This window comes from Pelmatolapia mariae, linkage group LG5 (assembly GCF_036321145.2).
Source record: "Pelmatolapia mariae isolate MD_Pm_ZW linkage group LG5, Pm_UMD_F_2, whole genome shotgun sequence".
NCBI classification, from domain to species: Eukaryota; Metazoa; Chordata; class Actinopteri; order Cichliformes; family Cichlidae; genus Pelmatolapia; species Pelmatolapia mariae.
In genome coordinates, this window is record NC_086231.1 from 28833738 (window position 1) to 28849103 (window position 15366).

Sequence of the window (15366 nt, forward strand, 5' to 3'; positions counted from 1 at the left end):
CAACTGTGAGTAAGTATTGTAAAAGTAGAAGTTTCGTAAAAAATATGAATTTCACGCCCACACACAAGTCAGGCACTGGATAGGCAAGTTGGAACTGGATCATTTTAACTCGCTTACTTGTGTTCCTAATCTCCCTGGCACACACTATTTTAAGGAAGTCACACACACTAATCTACAGGACAATATTCTAGTAAACAGTTGTGGGAGCAGAGTAACCCTCCTCTTCTTCAACCATAGTGTGGGTGGAGTCTCATTGAAGGAACAAACTCCTCAAATGCTAAGAATTCCTTCTACATTTGTTTTCAGCTGTGGGAAAGGCTGTTGCATTCCCAGACATGCCTGGTGTGTGGAGAGTCCTGCTACTGTCTGCTTGTGTCTACATCAGTCTTCTAGCTCAGACCTATGGAGCTCTGGTTATTTCCAGGGGAGATGCTCCAACACAGGTATCTTAAATAAGCTATGTACACTTTTTGGATGTAAAGAGACTCCTGTTTTATTGTTTTCTTTTTCAGTCCATACTTTTTTTTTTTTCATTATTCCTTAATAGAGTAAAATTGGGAAAAACTGTGGTGTCATATCTAAACATTTCTTTTGAAAGAAGTGGCATAGTTATTTAAAGACATAACTCTAACCTGTAACTCAAATTGTGAGCGTTACAAACTTTGCTTATTGTCTTGTTTTCTTTCATGGTTTCACATTTTTCTTGTAGTCTGGAGTTAGGCTGCAAAACCAGTTAATATCAACTTTCATTTTTGAAAATAAATACACTTGAGTATTGCACAATACTTCTTCAGTTTATACAGGACAAAGCATGAGTCACAACTCGGGGAGTGACTATTGCATTTACATCTGAGAATCTTTTAGAAGCGCGCTGTCTGGAAAACCTCTACAAGACGTAGAGAAGGCTGTTTTAGTTGAGATTAAATATTTCAAAAGCACCAATTTTTCAGATTGGCATAATTGGTACGTGGTTTAAAATAAAGCTCTGAGAATTCAATGCAGAGGTATCATTGCATGCTGTAGGTGATACAAACGGTCATACTTTTTATACTTATCTTTTTACAGTCGTCTTTTTAATGTTTTAGTAACATTACAGTCATTCTGTGCTGTGTTCCAGGAAACCAAAGAAACGGTGGGCATCAGGTCGATGAAGGTACTCATGTCACAGTGTCTAATTATGAAAGTAGACACATTTGCTGATACTTTATTCTGTACATTGTTTATATGTCATTCAGTTATGTTTTGACCCTGCTAAACACGTTCATGAAAATATTTATCAATTTTCTTTTTACAGAAAAGAAGTTCAAGCTCTGCAGATGTAAGAAACAGAGGCGGACAATTTTCAAAAATAGACCCTGGTCAACATGACTTATAGCTTCTAACTTACAGTAGTGTTACCAGCTTTTTCCAAAATTAAGTCCATACTTCCAGTAAAGTTTATGGCTTCCAGCTGCACTTGTCCCACTTGTCCCTCCCCCTGGTGCCCACTGGAATGCATTTATTTACTCTCTGCTTATAAGAAACTACATGCAATTTTAATATTAGGGTCTAGGTTATGCAGTGCTGTGAAAAAGTATTTGCCTCTTCCTAATTTCTTTTTTGGCATATTTGTCACTCTTAAATGTTTCAGATCATCAAACCAATTTTATTATTAGACAAAGAATAAATACAACATCCAATTTTTAAATGAGGATTTAATTTATTAATGTAAAAAGTAATAAAACTTATTTGGCCTTATGTGAAAAAGTAAAATCATGAATTAACTACATTAGTTGGAAAGCTGTATTCAATTTCACTAGCCACACCCACGTGTGATTACTGTCAAACCTGTTGAATCAGGGAATCACTAAAAGTATAACCGGTCTGACAAAGTGAAGCAGGCAAAAAGATTTAAAAAACATGACATTATCATGCCATAATCTGAAGAAATGGCTGTGACATCAGTGACATCTATCAGTTTGGAAAGGGTTACAAAGCTATTTCTAAAGCTTTGGGACTCCAGTGAACCATGGCGAGAGCCAATATCCACAAATTGACCAAAATTACCCCAAAAGCCATCAACAACTCATCCAGAAGATCACAAAGTTCATTCTCTGGAGCTCAAGCACACCTGGGTTATGCAGCAGGACAATGATCTGAAACATACTAGCAAGTCCAAATGGCTCAAAAAACCCCAAACCAAACAAACAAACAAAAAAAAGCAATACAGGCCGATCATGCTCAAAAACCCTCCAGTGTGGCTGAATGAAAATAATTCAGAAAAGAGTGGGCCAAATTCCTCCACATGCGAGGTGATTTGAGACTCGTTGCCACTTATTACAAATGCTTGATTCCAGTTTGTGCTGCCAAGGGTGGTGCAACCAGTTATTAGGATTAGGAGGGAAAGAGTAGGGAGCCAAATGGATTTAATAACTTTGATAACTTTTTCTCCCTTAATAAATGAAATCATCGTTTATAAACTGCATGATCTGAAACATGCAAGTGTGAGAAATATGAAAAAAAGAAATCAAGAAAGAGGCAAATACTTTATTTTTCTTGTGCTTTTATTAAATTGGTTGATGTAAAATTTATAATTGTTGGGTTTATATTGTGGGTTGTCATTTATGCTTAGAAATATATACTCATATATACTTAGAGTTTTAGAATCGATTGCAAAATGATAGAGGTTTGACCCTTAGCAGTCTGCAAAGACTCTGTGTGCCTCCCAGAGCACTCTGGCAAACACACACATCTTAAGGTTATGAGAGAGGTCATACCTTCTCTTACTGATTTATGGTATAGGAGGACACCTACTCTATATCTGTTTAAGTATAAGAGCCCTTTGTTTAGGTGGACCGCTGGACTCCTGGCACCAGCATTGGGGAGTCTTCACAGGGTCACATCTTGACCACACACACACACCTATACGTGCACACAGACAAGATCCTCTTTGTTCACATGTATGCTTGTGTAAGACGTCATATGTTAATGAACTTATGCATATTCATGTAACCATAATAAAGAGCAGTGCTACGAGGGAGCAGACGAGAGCGACTGGGGTTGAAGCGGAAGGAACGGCGCTCGTCAGTTCTCTCCCTCGTGCACGAGATCAAACAAAGAGCTCTGCTTGGTGTCCAATGCTTTTTGCTGTTGTAGTAGAATTGTCTCGTTCCAGCAGTGGGTCTGTGCCAGACAGACCCAACAATAATTCTCTTGAACTACACTAAAAACCTTTTTTTGTCAGCACATTACATTTTCCATTTATTCAAAAGGTGGAGGTGCAAAGCATTCGAATCACCTGCACCGTGTCGTCTCGTTTCGCACACACGGTCATGTCTTCCAAGGCGCTAAACAAGGAGAACTCATCCCAGTAAATCTTTTTTGAAGTAGAGTTGCCCAAGATGGCCTCACCAAGTTTAGCATGTTAGTCAATAGTACAGCATTTTTGACAATGATCATAGAGCGCATCCTCCTTTAATTTTGACACATATCCTCGTGGGTCACAGGGAAATTGATGGTCAGGTGTATGTTGGAGAGGTGAAGGAGAAAGAGAGTGCCAAGGAGCAGTATGAGAAGGCTGTTTCCTCTGGGAAGACTGCTGGACTTGTCAAGTATACTGGAATAAGATGTTCAAAATGTTATAAGATTAAACATCCCAACCTCCACCCTCAACCTGCAATAATGTAATCCATATCTATCATTGCAGGGCTTCTGGAAGAAAGATGGAAAAGTTTTCTGTATCTGTAAACATTGCTGCCCAGAGCAGCATGTCTTTCATTCTGATCTACGAGGAGCTCCTTCAGAGAACACTGGGCAGTTATGATATCTTTATCCGAGTCAAAGTAGAGCAACCAGTGCAGGAGTTTCAGGTAGGACTCACTTTTCACTTTTATTTTTCTTCATGATGATTAATGATGGGCTGTCTGAAGTAGTTTGTGTAAGGAACTTGCGTTGACATAGTCTTTACGCCATGACCTCATATTTTTTATGCTTCATGTACTTCCATGGATGGTGTGACAGATTGAGGCAGATATCTATGAGCCTCAAGGCATTGCTTTTGTTGAGGCGTCTGCAACGTTCCTCACCAATGAGCTGATCCCTCTGGTAGAGAAAACTGTCACAGACACAAAGGTGATATTTTGGCAAGATGTCTGTCCTTGTGTTTTTACAATGTAGTATTTAAGTATAAAGGATATCTGTGCAATAATGTAAAGTGAAATTAAACTTTTCTGTTTCTCAGGCACACATCTCATTCTCACCAACAGTGGAGCAGCAACAGAAATGTCCAGGTTGTAAGGGCTCATTAATTAATGGAGATTTCATCATCAAGTATGATGTGAAACGAGCAACAAGCCTGGGGGAAGTTCAGGTCAGCTGATGAGACAGAACTTAAAGCAGCACACAAGCAGCCTTTATCTCAGCTAAAGCACAGAATTTTGACTGATCTCAAACACACTTTTGTAGACAGCAGTTTTATTTATAGAACTGGAAGCTGCAATCATTATTTTGCTTTTAGTCTTACGTTTACGTCCCTAGCTGTATTTGTCTGCTATACATTTCCTTGCTTATCTTAACCCAAAGTACTCTTTCCCTTCAGGCAGTAAATGGATACTTTGTGCACTTCTTTTCTCCCCCTGACCTGGCCAGAGTCCCAAAGAATGTGGTGTATGTAATTGACACTAGTGGATCGATGCATGGAGCAAAGATTGAACAGGTAGGGGACTAATTAGAGGCAAATTACATACTGTATGCATGACAGTGTGTTCATCTCCATATATGTTTTGTAAACGTATAAAGACCCGAGAATCAATGGTTGCCATTCTGCAAGACCTTCACGAAGAGGACCACTTTGGTATCCTCCTGTTTGCGCATAAGATTAGTTACTGGAAGGATTATCTTACCAAAGCAACAAAGAGAAATGTTTCTGACGCCATTGACTATGTAAAGAAAATACAGGACAGTGGAAGTAAGTATTGCTGAATTTTATGTACAGTGATTTTTTTCTTTATTCTGCTTATTATCTGCATTATTGAATGAGTAAAAAATGGCAAAATTCTGGGTCATTGACAACTGCACAACAAGACTGGCATCATTCTGCTGTGTTACTGTTATGGCGCTAAAACAAGCAACTTTGTCAAGTTTTGAGTGTGAGGTTTCCACTAAACATGTACAGTTGTAATCAGACGTTTACATAGTCATCACGGGCATGAATTTCATGGTAATTTTGGGCTTTTAATGACTTCTCTGAACTATTCTTTTTCCAGAGTGGATTGATTGTATGGCATACTTTAATGAAAAAAAATAGACAAGTTTTAAATTATTTATGAATTTCTTTAGTCCACACTGGGGCAAAAGTATACATACACCCATTTAAATCTTGTTTTGACAAGGCCAAGACCTTTTAACTTCTTGTTAGTCATCATGACTGATTAGTTCTTTGCCAGTATTAAAAAAATTTGTTTGATATCCCTCACTGGATTGAGCAATACTCAGAACAATGGAAAAATCCAAGGAACTCAGCGAAGATTGTGTAGAGTTACACAAATTGGGAAGGTCTCTCGGACCAATTTCTAAGCGACTGCAGATTCTAAGATCATCACTTCAGTTGCACAAGTTTTTTGCCAAGGTCTGTAAGAAGACCCAAGCTGTCATCTTCAGATGGGAGGAAATTCATCAGGATATTGAGGAACGTCACAGAAACCACAAAGGCTCAAGGCTACAATGAACTGGAGACTGCTGGAACACCACCGTCACTATCAAGGACTGAGAGGGTGCCGACCAAGAAAGACGCCCCAGCTCCAAAATCGACATCTTTAAGCTCAAATAAAATTGGCAGCAGTCCACATGGACGAGTCAGATGTTCTTTGGGGAAAGGTTTTATGGTCAAACAAGACAAAGATTGAGCTATCTGATATCAATGACGAGAAGAATATTTGGAGAAGTAAAGGTGAGGCTTTCAAACCTAAGAACACTGAACAGGCTGTCAAGCATGGTGATCATCATGTTCTTTGTGTTGCTGCTAAATGTACATTGCACAACATCGGTGGAATAATGAAGAAGCAGGATTACCTCTAAACTCTTCAACTTCACCTCAGATCAGCTGCTAAATGATTGAACTTGGACACAATTGTGTGTTCCAACAGGAAAATATTTGAAGCAGGCCAACAATGACCTTCTGAAATTAACTTTCTAACTTTCTAAAGCCCCAGCCTAAACCCTATTGAAAATCTGTGAGCTACATTTTAAAGGTTTATGCCTCTAAACCAACTGATTTAAACGAACTCTACCAATTCTGCTAAGAAGAATGATCAGATATAGAATTATGCCAGAAGCTTGTTGATGGCTATCAGTTGCATCTAGTTGAGGTGCAACTTTAACTTTTAATCCAATATTACGCAGGTGTATGTATATATAATTTTATCCATGTGTAGATTAGAGAAATTTGTTAATTTTATTTATTTTTTAAACAATTATCCTGTACAATTGTTTCACCCTGGACAAAGAACAATTCAATGATTAGTGACCACAGACAGCTACAGGAAGTAGCTGCCATGGCCAAGAAAGAGTCATGCAACACTTTTAGGTTTTGTGTAGATTAAACAATCAAGGTGGTGTTTTCATTTCAGAACTTTAGAGGAGTTAATAAACGTCTTGAGAACTTTTGTACAGAGCTATAGTCTAACTAAACTGAATCCAGTCTTCATGGAAAGACATACTGCATAGAGAATAGAAATGAGATAATCTTTTGGTCAAGGCTTAACAAGTAAAAGATTAAAGTAAAAGTTTGAACATGATGAGATTTTTATGTTACTCTACTCAAAGCATCGTTGCTTTTCAGGCACCAACATCAACAGTGCTATACTGGATGCGGTTAGTTTGCTGAAGAAAGAAAGAAAAGAAAAGAAAGTTCCAGAGAGGAGTATGGATATGATTTTTCTACTGACTGACGGGATGCCAAACAGTGGTGAGACAATCTTAAACATTCTGTGTGTTGAAAATTGTGGTGGATCCACGACTGGGACAGCAGGGAGAGACATTGGTCCGGGCTGCTCCGGCGGCCGTGCCGGCTCCCAGGGTGAGCGGCCACCAGGCTCAGCGGCCTCAGTCGGGCGATGGGGGTAGGTGACCTGCGGGGCCTGTGACCAGCCAGGACGCAGCCTGCTGCCTCACCCATCCCAACTCCTTGGGTGGGAACGGCTTGTGCCCGGCAGCTGCTCACCAGAGGAGGGCCGCGAAGCAACTGCTGGGCCCACCACCAGCTCACCCTGAGCTCAGAGCGCGGGAGTAACCTGCCTCCCGCAGCATTTTATTTACTCATTTATAAGAGCAGATAAATGAATATTAACAATGTTAGGGAGTAAGATGGAACTGATTTGCTATGTAAAGCTGACACCCAACTCGACAATTTCATTGGAAATGGAAGCTTTTTAATGCATGCTCATATGGAAGTGTGTTTGTGTCTGTAGGGGTGACCAGCCCCCAGCTAATCCAGCAGAATGTGTTTTCTGCTATTGGAGGAAGCATGTCTCTGTTCTGTCTTGGATTTGGAAATGATGTGGATTACTCCTTCTTGGATGTTATGTGCAGGCAAAATAAAGGAGTGGCCCGTAGAATTTTTGAGGGTTCAGATGCTGCCATTCAACTCAAGGTAAGGCAAGAAAATAAGAACATTAAGGACTGTAACATGAAAATCAATGCAAGCGTAGAAATGCTAGTTTGTGCCTTACATAAATGGCAACAGTTAGTTCAAGAATGTCATTGTGTGTTTTTGTTGCAGGGTTTCTATGAGGAAGTGTCTAGCCCTCTGCTCTTGGAGGTGGATCTGCGTTATTCAGAGAATACAGACTTCTTAACCAAAACCCACTACAGCCAGCTGTTCAACGGCTCAGAGATCGTGGTCGCTGGTCAGCTGAAGGAAAATGACGTGGAAAACTTCTTGGTGGAAGTGTTTGCCCACGGGGTGAGAAAAGGGAGAGCAAATTATTAAAGTATTTCCTTTACAACATGAGTTTGACTTCAGATCTATGATAGTGCTCATACAAATGAGGCTTATTATCCAGTCTTACTGTGGCTGAATATGGAATTTCAAGAACTGTAAATGAAGCTAGTGGCTTTTATCCATCTTTATACTTATGTGAAGCACAATACTTATGCTTATAAGATTAGATCTGTTTAAATACTTTGAACAACTATGACAAAGTTAGTACTATGTTCCTACCAGCATATATCTACCCACCTTACCAACTGTAAGCGCTTCATGAACATCAACTCTTTAAACTAAAATGTTTGTAGCTTTAGAAGTCAGGATCACTGAGTTGGAGTCCCAGCTCCAGACCCTTGAAAATCCTGCAGCTAGCCAGAGCCCTGTAGTCCATGTGGACTTAGCCATCGTTAACTGCCTCCCCGGGTGGTTTGCACAGAGTAGCCAATAAATCAGACCAGCTGGGTAACAGTAAGCAGGAAGTCCATATTGTCCCGTTCACCAACCCATAGTTTGAATTATTTTCCTCCCGTGGCGAGGAAAATATTCTCGTTATTGGCAACTGTTTTAAGATGCGTGAAACTAGAGACACCAGCGACCATTGTCTTCCAGTTAGAGTCGGGTGGACTGATCCAAATATTGATAATATTGATAACAACACTAGCAGTGTTATCAGATTGATATTTGAATTTGTTTCTTCATTAAAAGGTTGAGTGTGTTGCATCTGAAAACAAACAAATCTATACAAACACCTCTCCTCTCCTGCGGCGCACTTTGCTCTACCCCCTTCTACTCTTAGGTGTCCCATTCAGATAATATATACAGCCCACAACAACCCAGACAGTTTGAATTCATGTGAAAGCCTGACTCTTAGCCAACACAATGCAGAGCAGCTACCTAAACTCTCACAGAGGTTGATTATCTGATAGATTCTCACTGGATATGACTCTGAATACTCTGGCTCCCCTGCAGTGTTGGGCAAGTTACTTTCAAAAAGTAATTAGTTATAGTTACTAGTTACTTCTTCAAAAAGTAACTGAGTTATTAACTGAGTTGCAATATTATAGAAGTACAGTCAGGTCCATAAATATTGGGACATCGACACAATTCTAACATTTTTGGCTCTATACACCACCACAATGGATTCCAAATGAAACGAACAAGACATGCTTTAACTGCAGAGTGTCAGCTTTTATTTGAGGGTATTTACATCCAAATCAGGTGAACGGTGTAGGAATTACAACAGTTCGCAAATTTGCCTCCCACTTCTTGAGGGACCAAAAGTAATGGGACAGAATAAGAATCATAAATCAAACATTCATTTTTTAATACTTGGTTGCAAATCCTTTACAGTCAATCACAGCCTGAAGTCTGGAACACATAGACATCACCAGACGCCGGGTTTCATCCCTGGTGATGCTCTGCCAGGCCTCTACTGCAACAGTCTTCAGTTCCTGCTTGTTCTTGGGGCATTTTCCCTTCAGTTTTGTCTTCAGCAAGTGAAATACATGCTCAATCGGATTCAGGTCAGGTGATTGACTTGGCCATTGCAAAACAGTCCACTTCTTTCCCTTCAAAAACTCTTTGGTTGCTTTTGCAGTATGCTTTGGGTCGTTGTCCACCTGCACTGTGAAGCGCCGTCCAATGAGTTTTGAAGCATTTGTCTGAATATGAGCAGATAATATTGCCCGAAACACTTCAGAATTCATTGTGCTGCTTTTGTCAGCAGTCACATCATCAATAAATACAAGAGAACCAGTTCCACTGGCAGCCATACATGCCCACGCCATGACACTTCCACCACAATGCTTCACTGATGAGGTGGTATGCTTAGGATCATGAGCAGTTCCTTTCCTTCTCCATACTCTTCTCTTCCCATCACTCTGGTACAAGTTGATGTTGGTCTCATCTGTCCATAGGATGTTGTTCCAGAACTGCGACGGCTTTTTCAGATGTCGTTTGGCAAACTCTAATCTGGCCTGCCTGTTTTTGGGGCTCACCAAAGGTTTACATCTTGTGGTGAACCCTCTGTATTCACACTGGTGGAGTCTTCTCTTGATTGTTGACTCTGACGCACATACACCTACCTCCTAGAGAGTGTTCTTGATCTGGCCAACTGTTGTGAAGGGTGTTTTCTTCACCAGGGAAAGGATTCTTTGGTCATCCACCACAGTTGTGTCCCGTGGTCTTCCTAGTCTTTTGGTGTTGCTGAGCTCACCAGTGCATTCCTTCTTTTTGGGAATGTTCTAAACAGTTGTTTTGGCCACGCCTGATGTTTTTGCAATCTCTCTGATGGGTTTGTTTTGTTTTTTCAGCCTAATGATGGCTTGCTTCACTGGTAGTGACAGCTCTTTGGATCTCATCCTGGCAGTTGACAGCAACAGGTTCAAAAAGCAAACAGCACACTTGAAATGAACTCTGGACCTTTTATTTGTTCATTGTAATTGGGGTAATGAGGGAATAACACACACCTGGCCATGGAACAGCTGAGAAGCCAATTGTCCCATTACTTTTGGTCCCTTAAGAAGTGGGAGGCACATATACAAACTGTCATAATTCCTATACTGTTCACCTGATTTGGATGTAAATACCCTCAAATAAAAGCTGACAGTCTGCAGTTAAAGCATGTCTTGTTCGTTTCATTTGGAATCCATTGTGGTTATGTATAGAGCCAAAAATGTTAGAATTGTGTCGATGTCCCAATATTTATGGACCTGACTGTAACTCATTGCTGGGAAAAGTAACTATTGTGTACCTTTAAAAAAAATGTCTAACCCCCTTGGGTCGAGGGTATAATTGTTGTTATTTTACTTCTACAGTTCACCTTTAAAAACTATCTTGCCTTGTTTGGTATCATTCTTTTCAGCACAAATTATTTGTGCCACTCCAAAAAATAATCATATCCACTATAAGATAAAGGAGCACATCACAAGTCTGATACATGCAGGCATGACAGCAGGAGATGTATCACTCCACCTGGAGACTACACTAAACACTAACTACACAACACACTGACTACACACTCCAGACACGCTAAACATCACAAATCTCTCACATCTCAAAGCTCTCTCTCTCTCTTTCGTTCTCTCACCGCCATCACTCCTAAAACATCCCCCTCTCCCTAAAGAACCAAATGCCATGTGACCATACCAGTTTTTTTATTGGTCGACATGGTACATTTTTCCACCAATAGGAAGGGGGTGGTGTTTTTTTTGTTTTGTTTTTGTTTTGTTTTTTTTGGGGGGGGTTGGATCATAAGCAGAGAGTGCTTGCAAGCGCTGTCCTTAGACAGTAAACGTGACGATAGTGTTCTGGAAAAAACACCACGTATATTTTGTTTTTATCATGACTTTTATGATTTTTTTTAATTATGACTCTGGTATTACTTGGCCTATCAACACAATTTATATAGCATTATATCATTATATAAGACGTTATATGGTATATAGCATCTTGTTTCTATGTCATCTTAAACTGGTCATGTGATTTGTTTACCATGAATAATTTATTCTTCCTCAGCCAATCAGCAGCACTCGTGCGATTGTTAGCTCCCGGTAAGATGAGCATCTTCTGTGTGTTTAAAAAATAGTAAGGCGTCTGCACTGCATTTTCTTCTTAGTAACAGTAACGGCATTGTAATGACAGAAATAGTAATTAGTTAGATTACTAATTGCTGAAAAAAGTAACACCGTTACTTTTAATGGCGTTATTACCATCACTGCTCCCAGGGGCAGCTCTAGCCTGTTTGGTGCCCTCAGCAAAAACTCCCTCTGCCACCCCCTGATACACACACACACACACACACACACACACACAAAACATATTACTCATGTCCAAATTCATGGGCTGCATCTTCCTTAGGACGCATTCGTAGACTCCTCCGAATGCAGCGGACAAATGCGTCCTCCTTTTCCCCGAATTTGAAGGATGGGTCGGGTGTGTCCTTCCTGGCCCACCATATCCCAGTACGCAGCCTTAACGGTCCACAAGGGCCGCGTACTCAAAGACCGCTAAGGCCGGAAGTGCGAGGCTTCTGAAATGGGACGGTCTAGCCTGCCCAGGTTGCCTAGCAACCATGACACTAACAGCTGGAAACGTTTCATACAGCATTATTTGACAGAAATGAAGGAGAAAATCTTTTGTTCATTTGTTTGTTTGTTTCTACATGAGCTTTGATTTGATAAGTATCTGAGGCTGAGACAAATATTGTTCTTTTAATATGTTGGCATTACTAAATTTGTCTCAGTGCTTACTTTAAATATCCATAAAATCATCACATTTTCTGCATGATTAAGGTCGACTATTGAACGGCGTATATAAGTAAAGGCTTTAAAACCAAGTTAGTACTAACATCGCTAATGTCACATAACTTTGCAGACATGTGGCCAACAGTAATGTTTTAATGTTCTTTGTTATTAAACATTTGCACATAAATAAGTGACATAATATTCAGTACTTATTTTTAAAAGTTTACTCTTCAGGCGCCCCTCTTCCGCCGTTTTTTTCGGCAAAATTATCCACACCCACCGCCGCGCTATGCATTCCGGGATATGTTGGGCCACGAAGTCTACACCGCCACATCCTTAAAATTCAGGGAAATGAAGGACGCATTTGAAGGCCGCATTTCGAGCAGCCTTTGAATTGGGACAGCCTTCGTCACGTCGCTGTGACGTAATCAGCCTTAAAATGCGGCCTTTAAGGCTGCAGACCCTGAATTGGGACACAGCCTTCATAGTGCGGCCCAGCCAGACTCCAGTTTCCGGCAATGGCGGCCGCTACTAAGTTTTAAAATTACTCTTATTAATCTTTCTGGGTCACAAAATAAACTTTTAACATATTTTCAGGCGAGAATGTGGGTGTGTAAACTTCAAATATCTGCTCGGTTTATCAAGACATCGCATATTTGCAAAAGTGTTTCGACGTTTTCGGAGACGTATGTTACCCACCAGCTCGATAGCTAGCCGAGAGCTCAAGGGTCACTGAAGCCGCCGAGAACGGCACAACTCCCGGCACATTATTTTCAGATCACCGCGGACTTTCGCTACTCAGGTTAAAACGAATATATAAGTCACTTAGACAACCTAAAATGTTATTGTTTGGCTTTTTTCAGTGTTTTATTTGTTCGTGTGTAAATTGGTTTGGCTGAGATTAAAGTTATTAGATTAATTAGATAAAATAAAACTTCATTAATCCCCCGGGTGCGTTCCTCCTTGGTTTTCACACAGCTGAATAAACGTCAAACAGAAAACTGATTAAACAGAAGTGTGAGATGGTCAAGAATTTACGCCAGTGTCCTGTTATATTTTAGATAGCAAGGAGCAGACGGCCGAGTTTATTAAACTCCACTGAGACAGCGGTGACGCTAATCAGAAGGCTAGACCATCCAATTCCACAGCCGTTTACTTCCGGCCTACCCGACCTTCTGAGGACCCGGCCCACGTAGACCGCAAAGGCCGGGTCCTCAGGAGGATGCAGCCCATGAATTTGGACACGACCATTGTAGCGGGTCAGGGCTCTTTGGGTTTTGTTGACAGCTGTGTTCTATTGTTTGAGGCGGCAACGTTATGTTGCCATGGGTTACCATGTGACGCGCTCTCTCAGCGACTGTGTGTTTTCTTTTTTTTTTTTTTTTTTTTTGTTTTGGCCGCTTGTCCCGTTTGGTTTTTTTGCCATCGGAATTATTGTCTGAAGGCAAAGAGAGAAGCCCTACGGAATTACTCTACCAAGTGGACCATCCCTGCCTTGCCGTATTGGTTCATTTGATTGACCTTTGTTGTTATTATTTATTTATTTTATTTTATTTTCAGTTGTTACAGACGGGACAGATGACCTGGGGGAGGGAGGGAAACAAAGACAGCAGGGAAGAGGAATAGTGATGAAGGGCAAAGAAAAGGGAAAAGAAAAAAAGGGGGGGAGCAAAAAAATACATATTTTTATATATATGACCTGTATCACCTGTTGAGAGAAAAAAAAGAGAAAACAAGCAAACAAAAACAGCAATATAATAAACACAACACCATCGCGATATTCTATGTGTATATAGCAGTAAATATTAAATATTGAATATTATTATGCAGCACGGAAGATTTACAGCGCACAGTGTTCTTTGAGGTAGGAGCCCAAAAGGGTGCAGTTTGTGTCTGTGAGTACCCGTGTGTACACCTGTGAGCATGAGCGCGCTTGTATTTAAAAGGTTCCTTCATGTAATGATCTGCTAGAGGGTGTGGGGAGCCATAGCCCCGTCCTCCAGGGCATGAAGCAGGTATGGAGGAGATCCAGGCTCCAGACATCCAGAGGCCCCCAGAGCACAAGAGACCAAGGAAGACCAACGGAGGGGCAACCGTGCCACTATCCTGGAAAGAGCTGAAGAGAGCCCCAGATGAGGGGTCACTCAGCAGCCGCAGAGTAGAAGCCAGGGGGGGTTGCAGTGACGTGCCCGTGAGCTCCGCCGGCAGCCAGCTGTGCCAGAGTGACCGAGCCCGAGGCTGAGGGCACCCCACCCCTGATGGGGCCCGAGCGAGCCCCAGGCTCCAGGCCCTGACAAGCAGCCACCAGGAGTGAGCCGGTGCGTACCTGGACACCCGTCTGAGGGCGTCTGCCACTGGCAGGGGGAGTGGTGGGGGGAGATAGGCCTCCATACCTTGGAGGGCCTGAGATGTCCCTAGAGAGGTGGCGTCTGATACCTGACCTGACATATAGACACAAACAAACAGGCACACACAGATACAAACATCCATTCCCACCCTCATGCTCTCATATGCAATTACTCAGCACTCACCCAACGTGGAGACAGACATAAATAGACACTGTACACACAATCACACTCCCCAAGTGTACTCTATACCCCAGGTCTAGGTACCCTTGCCCCATGGAGGGGGAAACTGCACCCAGACCCAGGTAGTGTTACCCTCTTCCCTGGGGTGGAGAGAACCAGACCGCCCTGACTCCGCAGCAGCAGGGAGGCCCCACATTACAGACCCCGATCGGACGGCCAACTCCTCCTCACAGCCCCCCACCCCCCCACCCCACCCCAACAGGCAACAGAGAACGGGAGTGTGTGAAGACTCCAAACCTCCCTCCGCCCGCTCATATGAAGTGTTGATGCATGTGTGTTCTAAGGTGCATTTAAGGGGCAAGTGGCCCCTCCCTGGGGCCAGCTCCCCCGCTTGACCTAGCCCCGGCAGAGCAGCATGAGCTCCAGGCCCTCACCATGGCACTCGAGAGGCGATTCGGGCAGCGGCACTCTACTGATCAGAGCAGGGAGCAGCTGACCAACCGGAGCCGTCGGCCGGGGGAGAGCCTGGGCACCTTTGCAGCGGATGTGTTGCTGTATGCTCGTCGTGGCTACCCGGAGTTCCCAGCAGCAGCCCGTGAGGAGTTTAGCCTGCATGCTTTTCTGCGAGGAC

The 15366-nt window shown here is 42.1% G+C and overlaps 1 pseudogene; it reads left to right on the plus strand.

Annotated features, from left to right (window-relative positions):
• LOC134628246 (uncharacterized) overlaps nt 1–15366 on the plus strand; it is a 46948-nt pseudogene that overhangs the window by 7512 nt on the left and 24070 nt on the right.